General features: G+C 45.2%; 2 protein-coding genes across 5 annotated transcripts in view; one reads left to right on the top strand and one right to left on the bottom strand.

Moving 5' to 3' along the window:
* LOC310671889 (inhibin beta E chain-like) overlaps window positions 1-21,084 on the bottom strand; it is a 168,432-nt gene that overhangs the window by 27,030 nt on the left and 120,318 nt on the right. The gene's annotated exons all lie outside the window — the stretch shown is intronic.
* The window catches only part of R3HDM2 (R3H domain containing 2), a 130,469-nt gene continuing 123,630 nt past the window's right edge, over window positions 14,246-21,084 (top strand). For 2 of the 4 annotated variants that reach the window (XM_083428208.1, XM_083428210.1), the window contains exon 1: window positions 14,287-15,010. The gene's annotated coding sequence lies outside the window, so the exon portion shown is untranslated. Of the gene's footprint in view, window positions 15,011-21,084 lie in introns of all 4 variants that reach the window. The other 2 variants (XM_083428207.1, XM_083428206.1) reach the window with 2 other exon arrangements.

Here is a 21,084-nt window from a genome sequence, read left to right on the forward strand (position 1 = left end):
CAACTAATGAGTTCTGCTAGTGGAAGCCCATGCAAGACCTTCTGGTAGCGCAGTGGGGCTTTCACCCCTATCCTCCCCCCATGCCTTCCCATGTGTGTATCAAGAGAACCCTCAGAATAGCACACAGGGGAAGGAGAGGGGTGGTCAGTCTGAAAAGCTGAAATGCTTGCACTGACAGAACCATTAGAAGAGCATTATTTTGAGTTATTTCCAATGAGAGGAAAAAATGGGGGGGGGGGTTAGAACAATCCTGGGGACTTACAGCACCTGCTCCCCGTCCCCTGTTCTTGTTTTAGCACCAGATGCAACAGAGACCTGCCCTCTGACCAACATTATTATAAATTCTACCACAATAACGGTAACAAATTATCTTGGGTTTTTTTAACTAAGTGGATAATGCTTTGGGGAGCTCAATGAAGGGTTCTCCAAATGTTTGCTGAGCAAATAAGCAAATAAGTTTGTGAAATCTGGCAAGGAAGAGGCAACAGGGAGCCAGGTGGGGAAACCAAGACACTTTCTCTATCTTTGCGCAAGCATAGCCTGGTTGGTTTCCCAGACAGCATTGATCTTCGTGTGTTGGATGGTATTGATTCCATTCTTGTTCCATGTGTCCCAAGGGTGCCAGTGCTTGCTTCCAGGCAGACACTGGAAAACTTGTCCATACATTAGCTTCCCACATCACACGGGTGCATTGAGAACTGTCCTTGCAAAAAGCAGGTACCCTTCCCCTCAGCACAGAAAGCATCAGTGGGGGCACTATTGGGGGGGGCAGTTCTCCTTCTCCATTGCACTTCTCCAAGTCCACTGTTCCATTTTTTACCTGTTTGCTGGTTCTACAAACTGAATTGCTTTTGCTATCTGGGTTGGCTCCAGGTTTGAAGGGGCTCTCAAAGTGCCATCTGGTGGAACTCTTTTTACATCCAGTCCTTAGCTTATTTGAAGGCAGCAGCAGAAAGCAGCTATTAGCTGCTGTTTTTTGAAGTTCCCACAATGCCCCTTGCACAACACAGTCAGCAGACCCCTCCAGGGAGCAAGACCAGGCTTCAGTGCCAGTGGGCAATGGTGTGGCACTGAAACCATAGCAGCTTCCTCCGGGTGCCAGACACTGACACTGGACTGGATGGTTGCTGTGGGTCTAGCCTTCTCCATGAAATCTCTCCCCTCCTCTGAAATTTGGAATGGTATCCCTGAGGTCAGTAGGATGGCCAGATGCAAAAAAGAGGGCAGGGTTCCTGAGCCTTTAAATTATTGTGCTGAAGAGGGAAGTTTGCCAGGCGTCCCTTGCATGACAAGCTTCCTCTGGTGAACTGTCCATGGGGTCACGAAGAGTCGGACACGACTGAACGACTAAACAACAACAAAACATTCAAAAGCCCTGTCCTCCCTAGTTAAGAACCAAAAGCACAGCTTGATCAATAAGTGTGTGTGAAGTTCTCCTAGGGTCAAGTAGGAAAATAATAATTGGGTGGCGATGGTTACCAGAAAATGGCTTTATCCAGAAAGTAGCTGCTTTATGTGTGTCTGCATATACACTATAAACCTTTAAAGCAAATTCAAAGCACATTCCCCCACTCAAAGAATTCTGGGCACAGGTTAAAGTGCCCAGAATTCTTTGAGAGAAAGAATGTTCTTCAGATACACTTTAAACGTATGGTGTGTACACAGCCTGTTTGCAGCAGTGACTGCTCAATTTCCCAAGAAACAGTGCCATTTGCTCAAATCCAAGTTGGAGTCAAGTATGTTTAAAGCACATCCCACCTGACAAAAAAATAATGAAAGCTGTAGTTTATTAAGGGTTCTGGGAATTGTAGCTCTGCGAGAGGCAAGCTACAGTCCCTGGGTTTTTTTGAGGGGGAGCCATGTGCATTAGAACTTCTTCAAAGGTTTGGTGCGTACACAGCCTCCTCCTGCCACTTCCTCACTGGTGGATCTTTCGAGGAGGAAAATCAAATCAAAGGCAACCTGGCCTTCTTTTGCCATAGTGTCAAGGATTGGGCATCTGCTGAGGAATGACACCTCTGCACAGGTGCCTACAACAAGGGTCCCCTGCAATGAGGAGATAGACTAAGGGCTCACCCACACTTCCTTTTGTCCCCAATTTTGTCCCTTTTAGTCCGTGACTTCTAGGCATGGGCCTGATAGGTTTTCCTTTGCCCAGAAAAATCTGCTGTTCATTGCTGAATCAGAACAAGTGTCAATCCACAGAAAACCTGATTGACATTTGCTCTGATTCAGCAGTAAACCACGGGTTATCCTGGGGGAAATGGCAGGACAAAAGAAAAACCTGTTGGACCCATGCCTAGAAGTCATGGACCAAATGGAAGTGTGGATGAGCCCTGAGGGAGGGTCCATGGAGGGTGTCTTGCCCAAAGGCTCTCCAGAACCTGGAGCTGAGAGGCACAGAAGTCTTTCCTCCCCAGCTCCTGTCCACTTCTGAGGAAGGAGAACAGGTTGCCTTGGATGCAGCCATAAGCCATAAGCCTCCTGTGCTTCTCTTTGTGTGTGAACAGGAAATGTGCTACAGCGGAACAGGAGCTTAGGTGAGAAGGGGAAGAAGGAACAGCCATTTCAAAAGAGTTCACCCTCTTTCTCCCTGGTATGAACCATAAAAGTGCATGGGCAGGTCAACCTCTCAGATTCCCTCCAACCTCATTTGCCTTGACTTTAGCGTACCTTTACAGGTCTTTGGGTAAGGAGTGCATAATTTCAGTGATCTGCAGGGCTCTTGAGCAGATGGCTGGCACATTTAACTAGCAGTGGCACTGAAACTCAGAAGGCTCATGATGAGACGGAACTGGTCCCACAGCATTACGTGACAGGTGAAGTGCACCAGCGTCACTGGCAAGACTGAAGCTGGAACTTGACCCTGGAGAGTTGCACTGTACACAAACATGGATCTTGTCCCATAGCAACACCCAGCACAGCTAGTCCAATAAGATAAGGAATGAAATCTGTGTCCTGAACCTTGATGTGTTGCCATCTCCCTTGCTGCACAGCTGATCACCTTGGGCCCCTTGCTGACGAGAGCTTGGAGTCTATTCCTGTTTGATGCAGGAATTGCCTAATCAGTCATGCTGGATATGTACTTTCGCCAGCAACACGAGACTATTGCTGGATCTGATCCCTCCTGGGAAGCCTTGTTCTTGATTTGTCACTGGAGCCAATACCTACTGACTGCCCACCAGGACTCTTGTGTGATGTCAGGGAGGGGCAGCAGCACAAAGGCAGGACACATATTGATTGCTCTGGGAGCAGAAGACCCTAAATTCAGGTTGCAACTTGTATACATGTTTATCTGCAAGTAAGTCGCACTGAATGGATTGGGTCTTACTTTCCAGTGAACATACTTGGAATTGCAGTCTCAGTCTGACATCTCCAGTTAAAAGGACTTCAAGAAACAGGATTGGCGAAGACTTACCTCTGCCTGAAACTTTGGAACAATCCAACTTCCAGCTCCAACTCCCAGCAGCCCAAGCCAGCATGCATGGCCAATGTTCAGGGATGGGGGGAATTGTAGTCTGGCAACAAAAGGAGGGCCACAGGTTCCTCATGATCCTAGAGAGACTTCGTGATGGTCCAGTGATATATAGATTAATTAACTACTGGTGTGCATTTTATTAATAATTAATAATACATATATTAAAATTATAACTCATTGAAATCCAGGAGATTTGTTTTGTTTTTCATTTGTAGGAGAGGTATTGATGATATATATCTGATGTTATATTAGCAGTTTGGATGTTATGTTCACTTCAGTTATGGACAGGGAACTTATGGTCTTTTAGATGCTGCTCAACTACAACTCCCATCCTCCCTGACGATTGGCCATGACCCATGACTCTTGGCCATGTCAGCTGAGGCTGATGAGAGTCTGATAACATTAAGAGGGCCTTGTGCTCCCCATGCTAGATGCCACCCCCACCCAAATTTATTTGATTTTCAATTATATGAAGAGTACAAGAAAAATAAAATAAAGAATTATAAAGAATTATAAAACAGAAGCAACCAAAACAGGAAAAGTTAAAAGTCACAGTATCATCTTGCAGAAGCAATTATTTTATATAGTACAACAACTTATGTACAAACTTGCCCAATAAACAGAGGAGGAGAATACAATGCTACCTCCAGCATGTTTGTTTATCTGGCTAGTTTTATTTGCGAAATAGGGAGTGCAATCCTGTCCATGCAGTTGTAAGCGCAACTGCATTCAGTGGGACTTATTCCAGGATTAACAGTGGGGTTGGGAATAAATGGTTCACCAGATATTATTGAATTCTAATTCCCATCAACCCCAATTAGAATGGTTGGGGATAATGGGAACAGTAGTTTCTTCCCTTCTTTACAGGTAACTACTAATACCATTCTCAACATTTTGTAGGGGGGCAGGGCCGGCTCCGGGGGGACTTGGGCTTGGCTCTCTCCGCCCCTTGGTCCCCCATAGCGGCACTGGTGCTTCTTCCCTCGTCCCCACTCCTCTCCAGAGCCCACCGTGACCCGGGTGGCCCTGGTGCCCCAGGAGGGCGGCTGTCTTGGAGGAAGGGCAGATCAAGCTGCAAGCAAGGTGACATTCACGACAGCATGCCATGTTCATTGAAAAGCTGTTTCTCAGAGCATGCTGCAGTTGGGTCATTGTCCTCCTTCAGAAGCCCCAAAGAAAGAGACACGCTCACTGGGAAATGGTGAGGTTGGTTCCAGGGTCGTCTTTAGCAGATGCGGCGCCAGGGTGCAAATATCCACTCAGTGCCCCAAATGACCACGGATAGTGGGGGGCGGCAGCAAAGCTGTGTACTGCCAGGCATGGGGGGGGGGTGCGCAACTCTCCCCCATGCCGCTGCAGGAGAGCAATCCCCTCAGAGGCTTGGGAGGGAAGCTGTGTGCCCACCAGCCATATAGTTGGCGGGGTGCAGCTTCCATCCGAAGCCTCTGCAGGGATTGTTCTCTTCCCGCAGAAGCTTGGAAGGCAAGCTGCATGCCCGCCAGCCATATGGTTGACAGGGCACAGCTGATGGGTGTGCAGGGAAAGGGGAGGCTGCCGGCAAAGCTGTGCAGCTCCCCCACTTGCTGGGGAGCCCCTGAGAGGCCGGTGCCCTGGTGCAACGCACCACTAAGCCGTATGGGAAACACAGCTCTGGTTGGTTCTGTGGTTGAGCTCTGCCCAGCGTTGGTAGAGAGTGAGGGAAAACTCCTGTGTTCAGTTTCTGTGGTTCATGGTTGTGCTCGTGGCCCCCGACATTTGAGGAACCAAGCGACAGAAGGAGAGTGACACTGAGAAGGACACTGAGATCCAGCACTGAGGGCCTTCTGGCGGTTCCCTCATTGCGAGAAGTGAGGTTACAGGGAACCAGACAGAGGGCCTTCTCGGCAGTGGAGCCCACCCTGTGGAACACCATCCCTTCAGATGTGAAGGAAATAAGCAGCTATCCTATCTTTAAAAGACATCTGAAGGCAGCCCTGTTCAGGGAAGTTTTTAATATTTAATGCTGTATTGTTTTTAACACTTGATTGGGAGCCGCCCAGAGTGGCTGGAGAAACTCTGCCAGATGGGCAGGGTATAAATAAATTATTATTATTATTATTATTATTATTATTATTATTATTATTATTATAGTGCTGGAAAACGGCAGCATGAGGGCAGATCTGCCAAAAGATGGCCTCAAGCCTGCATAGCATCCAGCAATGGGGAACGTTAGTCACCAACACAAATGACAATTGAACCAAATATGAACACAGCACTGTGAATAACCCACAAAAGTTACAAGCCTGCAAAAAGTCTTACTAGCCTGTCAGGGGCTGGCAGTGGAAAGGTGGAGAGCAGTGTTTCTATGCTGGTTGGAAAGGAGGGAGCATCCTTCCTCTTGCAGCCCACTTGAGAAGGGGCAGGTGCTCCATCCCTTTCCATCAGTCTGCTTTCTGTATGTCAATCAGACTGCCTACCACCAAGGTACAGCCCTTCCGCAAGTTCCAAGGAGTTCCATGGCTCCTCACCCCGAAACTTTACTATGAAGGAGAACATGAGAGGAAATTGGTTTACCTAAACTATCATCCCATCTTTGGCTCTGGCTAATTGTTTCTGTTGGAAGAGATAGCAGGGATGTCTCTCATCCTAGCAGGGATGACTTTGTTTTTTTGTTTTTATTTTATTTTATTGATTTAAAATACTATCATACAAATACATTACAAATAATTACAACAGAATTTCACACAAAAATGAAAAAGGAATAACAAGAATATAAATAAAAAACAAAGAAGAATTAACATTAAAATAAAAGAATATCGGTTGTATTATCATATCTTGACCAATAAAGTTTTGTTCTTCTAGAACAAAAACTTCCAATTATTCTCGTACTTTTTCTAATATCTTAATTTTATCGCACAGTTTATTTTATAGATTTTTCTGCATATTTTTCTAATATATTTTTCCAATTATTTATTATACACAAGTATCATTCAATTCTGCCAAGATAATTTCATTTTTACAGTGTGATCTTATATACTCCTTGAATAATATCCATTCTCTCTATACTTTTTGATTTAGGGCTCCCCTAACTTTTCCAGTCAGCTTTGCTAAGTGAATATACTCTATCTACCATGAGTGTTTCCCAGTCTATTATTGTTGGTATTGTTTCACATTTCCAACTTCTGGCCAAGAGTATTCTTGCGGCCGCAATTGAGTACATAAACAGTGGTCTTGTGTTTTGCTTTATTTCTGTTGGTAATATTCCTAGAAGGAAAACCTCCGGTCTTTTCTTTAAGTTTAAATAGTTTTTTTAATTCATCATATATGTTATTCCAAAACTCGCTTATCACCATACAAGTCCACCACATACGGTAATAAGATCCTATCTCCTTTTTGCAACGCCAACATATTGGTGAGCTTCCGTTATACATTTTGGTGAGTTTAGCTGGGGTATGATGCCATTGGTAGAGCATCTTCATGGTATTTCCCCTCAAATTATAACATGATGTAAATTTGATATCTTGCTGCCATAACCTTTCCCACTGTTCCATATTGATGTTATAACCAAAGTCCTGTGCCCATAGCAGGGATGACTGTGACTAGGTGACCTGTTGTGTTTTCTCGGTCTGCTGCACAGATGATAGAGAACTTCAAAGGCCCTGCGCTCCCTCCAGGTCTTCAACTATTATATCATCTGAATGGCAAAGAAGAGAAGGCAAGCAAGTTTAACTTATTTCTAGGGAGTTTCCTATTTACTCTGAACATATCCTTGGAAACAGACATTACCTTTATGTTTTCCTTGGCATTTCTTCCTCCTGCCATCATCTTCCAGACCAGGATGGCAGGAGGTCTACAGAGCCTACAGGGAAACAAAGAGCCACATGGGATATTTTTATTTTTCTGAACCTCAAAATAGGCCTCAGACAGTTACAGAGAGACCTTTCCTAAGAAACTTTGAGGACTAACTTTACTCTGGAAGCAATATCTATATGCTGAAGGCTCTTACCTTTTGTGTCCTCTCAAAGAGGGGTCCAGAGGGGGAGGGGGTGGGGGAGGTCTCTGGGAGAGGAAAATTTTTATTCTTTTTTCCCAAGTGGGAGAGGACTTCTCAGTCTGGGAAGCCTAGAAAAGAAAGAGAAATGGGGCTCACAGCACTCTCTAATACCTCTATGCTCAAGATGAATTCTGTATCATCACAGAATTCAGATGCTGAGAGAAATCCTACTTACATGTCTTCCCTTTCTCTCTCTCTCTCAGAATTATCCAAGCATAGGAGATCCCCAGGCCTTCTAGAGCTCTGGCGACCAATGAGCCAGCAGAGGGAGATGTCACAATGAACCTCGCGACCCAGCAATCCTGGGCCCTGAGAAAACTAGCAACCACAAACTCTGCTCCTCTTAAGTGACACGACTAAGTTTTCTCATGTCTTTTTCCCCATGTTCTCCAGGAGAGGTGAGACCTTATTCCTTCTCCCCAAGCGGGACAAAACTTTTCTCAACCTCGAAAGCCTAGGAAAGAAAGAGAAAAATGTGAGAAATGGGGCCCACAGTTAGTACTCTCCTGATCTGCGTTCCTAAACTGGTTTTGGCATTCACGCATCTAAGCTCAAGAGGAATTCACTATCTTTTTTTTTATAATATTTTTTATCTAAGCTCAAGAGGAATTCACTATCATCACAGAATGCAGATGCTGAGAGAAATCTTACTTACATGTCTTATCTCCTTTCTCTCACACAGATGAAATGATATCCATGCGCTGCTCTGGTTTCGCCAGAAGCAGCTTGGTCATGCTGGCCACATGACCTGGAAAAAACTGTCTATGAACAAACGTCAGCTCCCTTGGCCAGTAAATCGAGATGAGCGCTGCAACCCCAGAGTCATCCACGACTGGACTTAACTGTCAGGGGTCCTTTACCTTTAGGCCTTTTAGCACTCTGGTGACCAATGAGCCAGCAGAGGGGAGGTGCCACAATGAACCTAACGACCCAACAACCCTGGGCCCTGAGAAAACCAGCAGCCACAAGCACTGCTCCTCTTAAGTGACGCTGCTAAGTTTTCTCCACGTTCCACTTTTTATAGTATGCAAAATGTGCCTATTCCTTTGGATTCCAGCTGCAGTTGTTCCTGCATCTACTGAGTACTAGCTATCTCCTATATCTGTCTCATGCCCTCCAACATTTCTCCCATGAAAATAGGAATGTCCTATTCCATTATTATGATGATGATTCTGACTGGGCTGCCCCAGCCATTCGGGGCAGTTTCCAACTTATACAAAAACACCATTAAACATTACCAAAAAACAACAACCCTTCCCTTCAGATGTCTTCTAAAGGTTGTATACTTACTTATTTCCTTGGCTTGGGGATCACATAACTCCATATGCTCCAATATTTCTCCAATGAAAATAGGAATATCCTAAGGAAAAGTGGGTTATTCCAGGGTCAAATCAGAAACTGGGGTGGCTTCTGTAAATCTGGGGCTGTCCCTTGGAAATAGGGACACTTGGTGGGTCTGCTGAGATGCCCAGATGGGAGACCACCAGGGAACCCATGATATGGTGCTTAGAATTATACAGATAAAAATAACTATGTAAATAAATACATATACAGAACACGTTCTTGCAGGCCGCTTTTAAAGTGTGGGCAAAATACGTACAGTGTTTGGCTCCTGCACTGCCCAATTTGACTCTCTTTGTGGGCCACCCATTATTTCCAGAACCATTTCAATACAAGCAACATTGCGGGGGGGGGGTGAGAAAGGAAGGGATTGCACAGAATTCAAGACTTTTTCAGGAGGTGTAAACTGCTGGCAATGCAACAGCTGGAAGCTTAGCTGGAGGAGCTGGGACTTAAGACTTATCCACACTTCTGCTTGTGTTGTGCTTAGAAAGCATGGGGCTGAGCGGTTTTCCCCTTGCCCTGCTCCTTTTCCAGGTAAAACCCACACTTGAACAAATGGCAGTCTAAGGAAAACCCAGATGACTGTTTGCTCTGACTGAGGGTTAAAGAGCAGTTTCCCCCAAGGGAAAGCAGCGGGACAAGAGGAAATGTGGATAAGGCCTCAATTGGCTTCAAAATTGCAGGTGTTATCATATGCATTACTGTGAGGTTGCACTCAGGAAGCACCGTGATCTCTTACGTACCAGATGAGTGAAGGGCCTAGCAGCAGATATATACAACATAATTCTGGACTATTAATTTAGAGATGGAGGTGGGCATAAGCTATTATGGGAAGTGAGGCTGTCACTGAAGGGGAATGGATGACAATGTGGTGTGCACTATCTTCCAGAACTATCTCTGCTAGGATCAAAGACTCAATGATGAACATTATTCACATGTAGCACTGGAGCCTAGTGAAACTTACAGGTTAATCATTCTGCATCATCTTTATGCTGGAGGGGGGTGTCAAGCCACAAGAACCTCTGGTGGGAGTGTCCAAGATTAGGGTAAGCTGTCTTTAAAATTATCTCTGAAGTGTTGCACCGTGGAGTCAGGGCTAGTCCCGTTTTCCCTCTTTAGCAGGTGCAATAATGATATCCCATATGATCTCCTAACATGTGGCCATGTGTATGGAAGTAGCACTTAACTGGGAAAGAACAGAAGGCTGCGCTCTCGGTAGATGGTATGACAATATGGGGTATCTGGCTCTGACAAACTTACAGAGTACTGTAGGGTGGCTTGAGATGAAACCACAGGAGGCATTATTCATTCTCATCTGGAAGAACTTGGATTTCCTGTGGCTCACAAATATCCTTGCAGATCTGAAGGGATGTACACACTGGGCTTTTATCAGACTAAATTAGACATTTGTGTTTTCCTGCATCACTGCCCATGACTTTTCTTGTGATGATCCTTTTGTGTGTTCTAACTAAGCTCAGTTTTGTATCTTGTAGCTGACAACCCTTGTTTATATTTGTTATGTGTTCTTCTGAATAAATATAACAGTACAGATGACATTTTATTGTTGAAGATACCAGAGGTGGGCGGGAGAGAGCACACGATTTTTGTAGAGCCCTCAGTGATGTAGGCATTCTTGTTTCTGAGGGTGCTGACAAGAATACTTTGGACAGAGTCTGGCAACCAGGAACCCAGTGTGAGATGACTCATTGCATTTCCATAGGACTTTTAGGTTCAACATACACTCAGAACCTGCCAAACCATATAGCATTCACTGAGAGGGTTTTTGCAAGTCCCTTATTGCTCCAGAAGAAAGTCCAGGACTCTTCTCATCATAAGGTACCCACACTTATGATGAGAAGAGTCTTATGTTTGCCCTTTTGTTTGTTAGGACCCTCTTTGGGGTGGGGTAGGGGAAAGACTAATCCTTTAAAAAATGATTAACACGAGTGATGCTTTCTTATTGTTCAGTGCTTCCATTTACTTTTGGTATACCTGGGCCACTAATAATAAATATCATCTTGGTCCTTTGGATGGTCAGGTTACACACAGGCAAGGTGGAGGCTGTGAACTTGCTTTGCTCACCCTGAGTGTGAGAGATGGGCCAAAAGACAGGAGGGAGTGCTTTCTCCCATATGTACCTCACCATGCCCCTAAATGCTCCTATCCTTTACAAGCAGAATCTCAAGGGGTGTGCAGCAGCATCTGCTCAGTGGTGGCACCTGCTATTTTGAGCTCCATTCTTAGGGAACTTGGATTGGCCTCATCCTTAGACATAGTTCAGTGCCACCAGGTTCTTTTTGCCCAGGCATTTTTTTCAGCCTTGGATGGATATAACTGCATTATTGCTCTGAGTAGTTTTCATTCCATTGACTTAACTTCTGTGTAATTTGTCCTTTGAATGAGTTTGGTGTGGCGTTTTTCATACTGTTTGGTGGTTTTAGAAAAGTTTGGGCTTGAGTTATGGAAGGGCTATATATACACATATATAAATAGAGCCATTTTAAATTTGGCCACACACACACAGAGAGAAATAAATGTTATATTTTTGGAGCTTCAGGGCTGACTCTCTTTTGGATTTGATGCTGCTTTAGCACTAACCACTGCCTATGAAACAACAATCCTATCATGCACCTCCCTTCATTGCAGAGCTGATTTCTGCTGGAAACTGTTGAGGGCTTGCCTATGTTGCTCAGCTGTTTCCACCACCGATCAGCTGAGCAATGGGGAGGGGGGGGGCCTGTGACTCACATGGAAGTCAGAGAAAGGTCTGCCTGCAGGCTAAGGGTAACTCAAATGTGGCCAATGAGTTTGCTGCAGCTTGATTTGTGTATTTGTAAACAAACTTGATATTTCAAAAATGATGTTAGTCTTTGCCCTCCCAAGGAGAATGATAATGCAGAATGACCTGGAACATCCTACTCTTTGGTGTTTGGAAAGTGTGAAATAATGCAATACAAATTAGCATTAGCAATGAAAGGTGTGCAATGTGTTGATATTGGCAGTGTACTGAAGGTCAAAACTTGTGTACTGGTGACGTGCCATGTTTTGGACTATGGCACTGTTTGGCACACTTTTTTATGCTTGAAGCTTGGAAGATCAACCTGCTTTGAAGCATTTTGATGGATATGCTACATGGTGCCCAGCAGGAAGCACATGTTTAAATAAATGTGGTCTAACACCTAAAAGCCCAATCTTCCTTGCACATGCTGCAGTGTGACCAATAGATGGGTGGAGCTAGTTTCAGGGACTATGTGAATTGTCTGGGTTGACACCCTTGACAAAGGAACCCTGGCTTGGTGTAGATTCCATGTAGACTCATCATCTCTTAACCATTGGGAGTCCCCGTCCAAGTCCCTTCTCCCACCTCAACCCCATCGTTCCCTTTCCCTTCCAGCACTCACTATTGATAATGGCTGACTGACAGCACTTGGGCCGCTTAACTATAATCTCTCTTCTATCACTTGTGGCTTGAATTGAGAAAATGGGTGTTTGTCTATTTTTACAATTCCACTACATGCATTACTTAGCTTACCAATGCCAGGATGCAATGCTATATTGTTAGTGGCTGCTGTTACACCTTTGCATAAGTTTAGACTTTTGCAGAACTTTCTGCTTTTCCTTTTACCTCACTCAGGCAACTTCGGATAACACTTCATGCATCTGACAAAGCAGACTCTTGTCCATAAAAGCTTCTGCCATAATAAATTCTCTGGTGTGGTAACATCTACAGCAGAAGGTGAGGCATTTGGGCATATTCTGAAACAAATTATTTCAACATAAATAAAGATATTTTGAAGAGGCCTTGTGTTGAAAACCCTAAATATGCAGGCGGGGTGGGGAATGACCTAGTGTAACTCCAACCACATTTCCACCATTCTGCACACCTGTTCACCTTGAAACGAAAAGCGCCTTATCTATCCAACTAATGGGATATTCTCTCTGTGTGTGTAATGAGGACTTTCTCCCAAGTAATCATGCAGAGGATTTGCCAGCCTAAAGGGCAGCAGAATTAAAAGCATAGGAAGAAGGATGTAAAACCTTGTTTTGAGCAAGTCCAGTTATGAAGTAAGCTGGCTTCCTCCTTCTCACCCACATTAAGAAGGAATCAGGTAACAACTTGTTAAGTACCGTAAGTTGAAAACAAGGTTTACTTACTTCGTAAACATGCACTGGTTCACAGCAATGGCTGTGTTGAACCATAGGTGAGTTGTTCCAGGAGCTTTGCTAGCACTAGCTGAATACTCAAGATAACCTCACAACCGGTGGCAGCTGTAGCTTTCGTGCAACACACTTGGGAAGCAGGCTAATTCCTCTTCAAGGATGGCAGTTACCACAATCCACGGGTGTGTGATACTATGTTCCAGGCCTAATTGGAGCAATATCAGCCGCCTGTGGGGAACCTTGAGTGTGGTGGAGATCATGGCTACCTGTGGGCTGCTCTACTGTATAAAAAGCATTTGCTCCAGCGCCTGCTTGCAGACAAGCCATTTCCTTGCTGTGGAGTCTGTCCCACAATGTGCTGGAAGCAGGAGCAAGGAGGGAGCCTTCAGACCTTTTGTTGTGAGTTTGCTTTTCCTTTAAATAAACTACTACACCCTGATCAACCTGGTAGGGTGGATAGTTTTCTTTGGGAACCTGAGTATCCCGAACCCTGGGAGCCCTCCTCTTGCTCTGCGGGACAACAATGGCATTACAGTGGTACCTCGGGTTAAGTACTTAATTCGTTCCAGAGGTCCGTTCTTAACCTGAAACTGTTTTTAACCTGAAGCACTACTTTAGCTAATGGGGGCTCACGCTGCTGCCGCGGCACAATTTCTGTTCTCATGCTGAAGCAAAGTTCTTAACCCGAGGTACTATCTCTGGGTTAGCGGAGTCTGTAACCTGAAGCATCTGTAACCTGAGGTACCACTGTAGTAAAAAACCATACAGGGTAGATTTTCTCAAAATCTGTACATAAAATCAATAGATATTAACATCTGCAAAAAGTAATAACTAGCCAACGGTCCTATACTGTGTAGTTAGTACTATATCCTCCTTGCTCTCCAGGGGAGGAAGGAAAATGACGCCGCACTGAGCCCTCTCTACCTGCCTGGCAGCGACACAGCTCTGCGGACTTCATGCTTTCTCACGCTAATTTGTCGGGCCTGGCTGCTCCCTCCCATACCGGCAGCCTCCGCACCGGTCCCTTTTCCGGGCCGCTGTTCCTGCAGCCCCGCGGGGGACTCGGCAGCTCCTCGCCCGCCTCCCTCGCCAAGGCCAGCCGAGCAGCCGAGGGTCTCGCGCGAGGGCGGGCGCGTCGCAGTCGCCAAGGCAACCGTGACCTAGGCGCGTCGGCGGCAGCGGCGTCGGCGTCTTGACGCGCGCAGGGTTACGGCCTCACGTAGCGGGGCGAGTGACGCAAGCGGCGGGCGCACGCACATGCACATACACACGCGCGCGCGCGCGCGGCCAGGGGGAGGGGCCGGCGCTTCTTTCCCTTTTTCTGTTTCTTTTTTTTTCTCCCCCCCTTTCTTCCTCCCCCCTTTCTCCTCCTCCTCCTCCTCTCCTTTTTTAAATATTGTTTTTGGAGAAAGGTGCTATTGTTCCCCCCTCCCTCCCTCCCTCTTCTTCTTTTGCCCCTCTTTTCTCCCCTCTCCACACCGGCGGCGGCCTTACCTGTCCTCACGAGCCCCCCCCCTCGGCCAGGTACCACCACAGCCCCCGCCGCCGCCGCGCCAGGCCCCCCCCGCCGCCCGCCTGCCTTGCTCGCTCGCTGGGCCTGCCGGGCCTTGACCCCCCCGCCTCCGGGCCAAGCTTTGGACGGGCCTGCCGGGGCGGCTGAGGCCATTTCCCCCCTTCCCTCCGACCCCCAGCGCCCACCTTCAGCCCCAGCCCCCCCCCCGCGGTCTTTCCCTCACCTGCACTTGTTGCTCCGAAGAGCTTCCTCCCGCTGCCTCTCTCTCTCCCCCCCCCTCCACTTTCTCTTTGCCTCCTCTACCTCCGCTCCGTCTCTCACGTCAGAGGAAGCGGGGAGCGCAGCGGGTCCTTGGGCTCCCTCCCGCCCCGAGGAGGAGGAGGAGGAGGAAGGCAGGCGGCGGCGACAACAGCAGCAGCACCGCCCGGACCCGGCAGCGAGGGGAGGGGGGCACAGGTTCCCCTCCTCTCTCCCCCCCAAGGTAAGCGCGATCTCGTCCAAAGTGGGGCTGGGATTGGAATCCCCCCCCATTTGTCTTTCCGCTTTTGGCATTGCGAGTTGTAGTTTCGGGGTTCGGGCGATTTTGGGGGTGGCAAAGGCGGGTGGAGGTGCTGCTGCTTTAGCTGTCCCTTGTTTGTTTTGTTTAAAGCCCCTTCCACGGTTAGTGCTCTGCGTAGGGGAAGACTCCGTTGTCCCGGATGTAGGAGATGCTGGAGGTTATATTTCCTGCTCCACCTGTGCAACAGGTCCGAATCCGAACAATGAATGGGGTTAAGAGAGTATTTGGAGTCTGTGTTGAAGCAGAGAATGATGGACAGTGGTGTATGCCGTCGGAAACTATTTTCTCCGGTTGGTCTCCCTCTTCGCTCCCGCCTCGTGTTCAGAGAACGCAGCTGTCGAGAGAATCTTAGCAGGGACTCTTGTGCCCTCCTTCAGGGTGGCGCTTCAGATCTTCATTTCTCGGTCAAGTGGGGCAGATCAAGCTGTGGCCATGGCAGTTGCAAGAGCTGAGGCATATTCCTTTATCCCAGCCGTGCTCTGAGATTCTCACACTGGTAGATTTGGTGGTTTTACAGAGGCTCTGCTTTTTGCACATTTGTAGGCTGGATCACCTTATCTCTTGGTTGCCTGTGGCTCCTAAATATCCAGCAGTGGAGGTGTAAAAAGCATTTTCATCTGCTGCTAATGTCAGGAGATTTGGTAGCAGCATGATGTTGTAAAGTTCTGAGAAATACGGAGAATGCTAATGATACCAGCTGTGTGTTGGGTTCAATAAGCAAGGACAGGGAGATGTTCTCAGTGACAGCCTCTCAATTCTGGAACTCCTCCCACTGATTTTGCCAAAATCCAAGTCTGAGCAGCTTTTGGAAACAAGTCTACCTGTATATGAGTTAAAGCATTGGTTTTCAACCGGTGTTCTATGGCACCCTAGGGTGATTGAGGAACATTCAGGGGTGTCTGGGGGGGGGGGAATCCTTTCATTAACTTGCAGCCCATATCTTTCTGCATTATCTTTCTCTCTGAGGAACATGCAGGGTAGCCAGCAGCTTTAACTTGCAGCCCATATCTTCCTGAAATAAAAAGCAACAAAAATGTGGCGAAACACTTTTGCAAGACTGTTTATCTTCTTAAAATATTCCCCCCCCCCAACAAAAATCCTTCCCAGCTTCAGTAACAGTTTTACACAGGGGGCTTGAGAAATGCAAGAAAAGTTCCTGGTGTGTGTTTGTGATGTGATGATATCTGGAAATGGGTTCATATCACTATCACTCCTTCGAGGGAATAACAGATAATCCTTTACTTGGTCTTGCCAAGCTGTTGAGTACTCTTATGCAATAGGTTCTCCCAGTTAAGTATGCATGATGTGCCCCTTTATTTATTTATTTTGCTTTGCAAGTTTAAATAGTGACCCCTGTGGTTTGGGTGTGATGTTCTACAACATGTCTCTTCTGCTACAACTTATTCAGCATCTTCTTAATTTTTTTGTTCTTGTGAAGTCACTCCAAGGACCATCTTCGTTCTTTAAGGAAGAGAGACTTTTGATCCACAGCAACAGAGGGGACCTGTTGTTGTTAGTGCTGAGATATATGGTCAGGGACTGTCAGCAGGTGGACATAATGTCAAAGTTGGACTAGGCACCCCTCTTTGCTTGCTCTTCCTCTCTTTCTCCTGACTACTTTTCTGTCATCAACTTTTGTATATCCTACCCTAGTAAAGGCCATGCCAAGTTACTGAACTGCGGTTCCAGCAAATCCAACTTAAACTAAGATAACTGCTAAGAATGCCCAGCAGCCTTTGCAAATTTGAGCTCATTGTAGAAACCTGACTCTCAGTTGATCCTTTGCCACAGGTCCTTGAGCTCAAATGGAGCCAGTGAGTGCCACCTTGCAAATTCCATGCCACAGAGATTGCTTCCTTGCACCCTACTACAAAACTAGAAAGCTGAAGCTCCATGTATGAGCTTGGAGGCTTGACCTTGAAGTACAGAGGTTAGAATGACTTTCTGGAGGAAGCTAGGCTACTCTAGTCTCCACACTCCATGTTTGAGCCATTCTTGCTTGCCTCCCTCATCACTCCCCTGGTTTCTCTCTCTCTCTGGTTGCCACTGCTTTTGTTCAGAGAGGGACTGGAAGGTAGAGCTCTCAAGGAGGCAGAAGGGTGAGGCCTATTATTATTCATTTCATTTCTATACCACTTTATATTTTGAAGGTGGGGGAATCCAAAGCAGTTTACAACCTAAACATCAAATAAAACAATCAAAATAAAGCATTACTAAAGAAAGGCAAATATAAAGTACACATGTAAAGGAACATACGGTAATTTACAGGAAACTAAAATATTATCTTAAAGATTTCAAAATAAAATATTACGAAGGAGGTTTGCTACAGATCTCACGGTTAATGCAGCAAACTTAACAAAAAAACAAAAAGAATCTCAAACATTTCAAAAGAAAACATTATTAAACGAAGTATTCTGATGCATCAATATCAGTGACCCCTCTGGTGCTCCAGATAAGAAATATTGTGGTTCAGTGGGGCTGTGGTAGCCTTATGTCTTAAAACCAAAGTCAGTGAAGGCATTAGTTTGGCACACTGAAGATGTGCAAAGTAGTCAGCATTTGTGGACTGTTGATTAATGTTGACATCAGACCTCTGGGTATAGGGCGGTATATTAATTAAATTAATAACAACAACAATATTGAAAAATATTCTAACATTTTATTCCCTCGTAAATACATGACCTTTCATGTCTTGACCTGAGTGTGACGTGCCTCCTGATACTTTCTTCAGAGGGTTTGGGGGCAGAATAATGGGTGTTTCAAAAGTGGTAGTTGCTGAATGGAGACAAGATGCCCTCTGTCAGTTTCCTTTAAAGATAGATAGCAGCCATTCACCAGTCCTAGGTAGTCCAAGTAAGCAACTTTTGCTGCAGTGGGTGGATTATGCAGCAACATTACTTTTTGGCAGGAACACTTGTGGTATATTTGAAATAAAGTGTTTATTTTCTCTGTGAAAAGGGAAACCTGTTCAGTTGCTCAACTTTTGTATGTAGAAGGTCTAATTTGTTATCTGGCTTTGATGTATACTCCTTGAGGAAGACCACTCCTGCTGTGAACCCAAAAGTACCTCCTTGGAAGTAAATTCTCTTAAAGGCAACAGTGCTTCTAAGTAAATGTGCTTAAGGCTACAATTCTAGACACACTTATTAGAGAATAAGTACAATTGAATTCAGTGGGATATGTTGAATAAATGTGCCCGAGTTTGTGTTGCATGTCAGAATCTGGGCTGCTAGCCTTGGAAAACCTTAGGCTTCCATCCATATTGTTTCCTTGCCTGGGCAGGATATTTCTGGGGACGGATACGTTTAAGACTATGTACTAGGATACAGATGTATTGGGGCCATGTAAGCATCTAAAGATAGAAACTGTGAGCTCTTCAGGGGAGGGAACTGAGCAAAATCTGTAGGAGTGAAAATACAGTGACCTCTCTAAGAATTTCTGATGACACTGGCTTCTATTTCTGACCTTGCCATCTTACCAAGGGAGAGGGCAGTTAGTCATGAAGGCTTGTTTCCATGTTTTACAGTGGCATGGGATTGATTCTCATTGCCTAGAATTTTATCCCAGAAAGAGATAAATTCAAAGCAGACTGGCCATTTATCTTTCATTCCAAGCCACTTGCCTGAGAGTGGACCTCATGAAAATGGGACTTATTTCTGAGTAGATGGATATAGGATTGCACTTCAAGAGAGGTTCCCAACATTGTGTTCTCATTCTGCTGATAGCTGCTTTTACTGTGACATACCATTGGTCCTTCTAGCTTAATATTTTTTGCCCTGACTAACAGTAGCCCTCCGGTGTTTCAGACAGGGGGCATTCCCAACCCTACCTGGAGATGCTAGGGATCGAAGCTGGGACCTTTGGCATGTAAAGCTGATTTTTCCCTGCTGAGCTGTGGCCCTTCCCCTTGGGTTGGTACAATGTGATGGCAGTCCTTTGTCTCTGCTAGGGTGGTTGAATTCAGTCAGTACCCTGGAAAGGCCTCTCTCTCTCTCTCACACACACACACACACAAAATCTTCACCTGTTGACAGAAGGTAGGTGCATGTGTGTCCCAGACTAGAACTCTGGAGAGCAGGAGCCTATACTTGTCCATGTGTTGGAATTTAGTTGTCTCTCCTCTCCCTTAAACTTGAGATCATTTTACTTATCCTCCTTGCCCATTCATACTCCAGATAGGGGGCATTTGTGGGAACAGCCTGGGTTGTGGATCAACTTTGAAAAAAGTCCAAGCATCTAGAAACAAGTAGCTATCATCTAAGAAGTTGATAGAAAAATTCAGTAAGGTTTAGGGCTTGCATCTAGGTTTTTGTTTTGTTTTTTCATTTGCAGATACAGTATAAGAAAGAAGCAACTCAGTTCACTGACATTAATAGTTAAAATACTGCATCCATCTTGACTTAGAGTCACAAATTAATGTAGGCAACCTATATGCCCAAATATGTATCAAAATGAGACTGATGATTATAAGCTGAACACTCAAATGTAGAAAAGGTGGTGAAATTTTCAGAGCACTGAGATGATTAGTGTTTATTCTTCCAGCCTTGTGGTGTAAGTCTCTTTGCAACCATAACACAGTGTTAGAAATTAGCCAGGCGCATTTTGCACAGGTCCAATTGTGACCACATGGAGATCTCTGGATGCCAGGTTGGTGAATGACATCTCCATCTGGCTGGCCCCTCCAGCTTTCTTCAGCAGGTAAGGAGAAGAGCTTATTTATTGCATTTATACCCCACCTTTTTCTCCAAGTAGTACATGGTTCACCTCCCTCCTCAGTTAATCCCTACAACGACCATGTGAGGTAGATTCAGAGACTGTGACTGGCCCAAGGTCACCCAGTGAGCCTCATGACTGAGTGGGGATTTGAACCCTGGCCTTCCAGGTCATAGTCCAACACTCTTAACCACTACACCACCCTGACTTCCTAGAGTACGTCTGCTATGGAACAGCTGTATAAATTTAGTAGGCAAATAAATAAGGGGAAAGCAAAATGTCACTTAGAGAAGGATCTGAAATACTTCCCTTGAAGCTTGATTGTGTGTGTTGTTTTTTTACCAATAATTTTTTATTGATTTTCATTAAACATATGTTCATTATACAAATAAATCTCAAATATATATTTGATTCTGCCGAGCTTCATACTTCCCTCCACCCCTTCGGTAAGTATCATATATTTTCTTACATCGCGTATTCTGTTTGTTTATCTGCTTTACCCTATGCTGTTAGAGTTAATCTAATCCTGCCAGTGTCTTTAAGGTTTTACAATTGTCTCTTATATACACCAAATATTTACTCCAACTTTCATAAAACTTCTGTTCATCCTGGTCTTGTATTTTTACTGATAATATGGCCAGTTCTGCATAATTCATCATTTTAACCTGCCATTCCATGTAGTAGGTATTACATCTGTTTTCCAATTCTGGGCCAGCATAGTTCTTGCTGCCGGCGTGGCATACAGAAAAAGATTTTTATCTTTCTTTTTCATTTCCTTCCCTGTTGGGTTTTTTGGAAAAGTGTACTTAAAAACTTTTTAAAGTTCATTATAAATTAATTCCCAGAAGCCCTTCACTTTACCATAGGTCCACCATAGGTCCCTCCACCTCTCCACATCTCCAACATTTCTTGTTTTTCATTTTGTACATCTTTGCCAGTTTTACCGGCGTAGGATGCCACCTATATATCATTTTCCATATATTCTCCTTCAATGCCGTACAGGCTGTAAATTTCAGATTTACATTCCATAGTTCATGCCATGCGAAGCTTGATTGTGTTTTAATCTGGATTGCTTTATTTGATGTTTTAATGTGCTGTAAACGGCTTTGAGATTTTTTTCTTTAAAATATAAAGTGGTATAGAAATGAAATTAATAATAATAATTGTAGAATCGTAGAGCTGGAAGGGACCCAAGGGTCATCTAGTCCAACCCCCTGCAATGCAGGAATCTCAGCTAAAGCATCCATGACAGATGGCCCCCCAACCTCTGCTTAAAAACCTCC

This window comes from Podarcis tiliguerta, assembly GCF_965153285.1.
Source record: "Podarcis tiliguerta genome assembly, chromosome: 2".
NCBI classification, from domain to species: Eukaryota; Metazoa; Chordata; class Lepidosauria; order Squamata; family Lacertidae; genus Podarcis; species Podarcis tiliguerta.